Raw genomic sequence first — 3226 nt, 5'->3', positions numbered from 1 at the left:
TCCTTGTGTAATATAGGAGCACAACAGCTAAAATAAGTGAAACCAATAGAAATCCCTATTTTGTTTTTGTCCGTGTAACATCATTTTTTCTGCCAACTGTTTTGGGGGCTGGGGTGGGCTCAGGACTAAACACAAAGAATACAACTGTTTGGAGCCTCATCTCCTTTCTCTGGCTACCCTCTAGTGGAGGTGAACTGAAATGATACAATGGCCTGAAAATCAATTGCTGGAGGAAAAAGAACCAACTAGGTCAACTAGGTGGTGCAATCATCAGTTAGACCTGGGGGGACTTAAAATATCACTGCATCCAATCCCTTATTTTGCAGGTAGGGAAACTGAGGTCCAGGGAGGGAGGAAGCTACTTACTTGCTCAGTCAAAAGCTAATGGCAGAGCCATAATATATGTTGCTTCCTCGTATGCACCATCATTTTAAAGAAATCCTTGAAACTTTTCTATATATATAAAAAAAAACTTAGCCCATTTGGAACCAGCAGAATTGATTTAAATGTTGTAGTACTTTGCCATCCAATATATATTTTTCAGAAATTCAGTTTTAGTTTTTTTATTTTTTAATGTAGGCTCCATGCCCAGCACAGAGCTTAACATGGGGCTTGGACTCACAACCCCAAGAACAAGATCTGAGCTGAATCAAGAGTTGGACTCTTAACTTGACTGAGCCACCCAGATGCCTCCAGAAATTCATTTTTAGGAATGGGGGGGCAGTCAGTAGTTATTCCAAAATACTATACATCTGATCCCATTCCAATTTTTTCTTCAATAACAGCTTTTGTAAAAAGATTTTATTTATTTATTCATGAGAGACAGGGAGAGAGAGAGAGAGAGAGGCAGAGACACAGGCAGAGGGAGAAGCAGGCTCCTTACAGGGAGCCTGACGTGGGACTCAATCCCCAGAGTCAGGATCACACCCTGAGCCAAAGGTAGATGCTAAACCGCTGAGCTACCCAGGGATCCCCCAATAACAGCTTTATTAAGATATATTTCATATACCATAAGATTCATACCATAACAGTTTGATAGCTACCACCATTTCTTTCAAAAACACATAGACAAGCTTCTCTTTTAACAGTTGAAAGCTATGGGGTGCCTGGGTGGCTCAGCAGTTGAGCGTCTGCCTTGGGCTCAGGGTGTGATCCTGACTCTGGGGATCGAGTCCCACATCGGGCTCCCTGTTAGGAGCCCGCTTCCCCTTCTGCCTGTGTTTGTGTCTCTCATGAATAAATAAAATCTTTTTTAAAAACCAGTTGAAAAGTATTAGTTTTCTTTTCTCCTTGAATATATACAGCAGTCCCCCCCCCTTATCTGTGGTTTCGGTTACCTGCAGTCAACATAGTCCAGAAGCAGATGATCCTCCTGATAGGTCATCAGAAGGTCAATAGTAGCCTAACGCTGTCACCACACCTACATCATTCTCCTCACTTCGTCTCATCACGTAGGCATTTGATCATCTCATATCATCACAAGAAGGGTGAGTACAGTAGAGTAAGATAATTTGAGAGAGAATACGTTCATATAACTTTTATTATAGTATGTTGTTACCAATTATTCTAGTTTATTCGTTATTGTTTTTAATCTCTTATTGAGCCCAATTCATAAATTATACCTTATCATAGGTATGTGTGTATAGGAAAATATAGTGTATATATAGGGTTCAGTAACTGCATTTTCAGGCATCCACTGGGGGGTCTTGGTATATATTCCCCTTGGCTAAGGAGGGACTAACTGTACTTCCATTCCTCTTATCTCAGATTTTTCTCCTAATGCAATATATTTTTATTCTCGAAAGTGTTTATGTTGATCATCCTGTCATACCTCCTTGCAGCACATATAGATACACACATATAACTTGTATTTTTTATTTTCTGTGACCTTAATGCTCTAAATGTTTAACAGTTCTCTTCTGAATAAGTTAGCCATACAGTTATGTTGCTGCACACTTGATCAACATCAATGTAACAATTTTAATAAAAAATTAATAAACATGAAAAGAAAATTTTTATTGGAAATACAGCTCTAAATGAGGTGTATGGGACCATATTTAAATTATGTCATATTTCTGTGGATGACTATTTCTTTTAAAAATTTTTTTAGTCCTTTTTCCTCTTCCAGGGACGGCGTCCGTAGGCGTTCAGAATGGTTCAGCGTTTGACATACCGTCGTAGGCTGTCCAAAATACAGCCTCTAACAAAACTAGGCTGTCCCGAACTCCTGGCAATAGAATCGTTTACCTTAATACCAAGAAGGTTGGGAAAGCGCCAAAGTCTGCATGTGGCATGTGTCCTGGCCGACTTCGAGGAGTTTGTGCGGTGAGACCTAAAGTCCTTATGAGATTGTCTAAAATGAAAAAACATGTCAGCAGGGCCTATGGTGGTTCCATGTGTGCTAAGTGTGTTCGTGACAGGATCAAGCATACTTTCCTTATTGAGGAGCAGAAAATCGTTGTGAAAGTGTTGAAGGCACAAGCACAGAGTCAGAAAGCTAAATAAAAAAATGAGGATTTTTTTGAGTAATAAAAATCAAAAAGCTTGATCTGTTAAAAAATAAAATAAAAAAAATTTTAAAAGATTTTATCTATTTACTTGAGAGGGAGAGAGAGCTGCTGGGCCTGTGGGGGCGCGGCAGAGGGAGAAGCAGACTCCCTGCTGAGCAGGGCGCCTGAAAGGGGCTCCATCCCAGGATCCTGGGATCATGACCTGAGCCAAAAGCAGATGCTCAACTGACTGAGCCACCCCGGTGCCCCTGTGTATGACTATTTCTTACTGCTAAAAGGAGACAAGGTTAAGCCTCAATTTTATTCTTGTTTTTCTTTCCTTTTATAGATATAAGCACTGAGGAACCTTATTCACAATTTTAAGTAGGTGACAATTTTGCTAGAGCAATGCCACTCAATTCTTTGAACCTTTTCCAAGTATATATAAAGAATGCAGTGACCTATTATCGTTATTTTTTTTAAGTAAGCTCCACACCCAGCATGGGGTCGAACTCACAACCCTGGGATCAAGAGTTGCATGCCCTACTGACTGAGCCAGCCAGGAGCCCCAGAGGAGGTACTCCTTCAATTTTGCATTGGGCGAAGCATTAGAAACCACTCGACTGGCCCCAGCACTAGTATTCTGAATTGTCCCTCTCTTTATCTCTAGGGAGTTTTTTTTTTCCTCAGGCTAGTCCTTGTAGTAAATTTTGGGATGGATGAAAAATAAGATTTTC

The 3226-nt window shown here is 40.3% G+C and overlaps 1 pseudogene; it reads left to right on the top strand.

Moving 5' to 3' along the window:
* Positions 1-2152: 2152 nt before the first annotated feature.
* LOC129518484 (60S ribosomal protein L34-like) lies at positions 2153-2548 on the top strand (annotated as a pseudogene).
* The last annotated feature ends 678 nt before the right edge of the window (positions 2549-3226 follow it).

This window comes from Nyctereutes procyonoides, unplaced genomic scaffold (assembly GCF_905146905.1).
Source record: "Nyctereutes procyonoides isolate TBG_1078 unplaced genomic scaffold, NYPRO_anot_genome, whole genome shotgun sequence".
Classification (NCBI taxonomy): Eukaryota; Metazoa; Chordata; class Mammalia; order Carnivora; family Canidae; genus Nyctereutes; species Nyctereutes procyonoides.
This window is presented reverse-complemented; position numbering and strand designations above follow the sequence as displayed.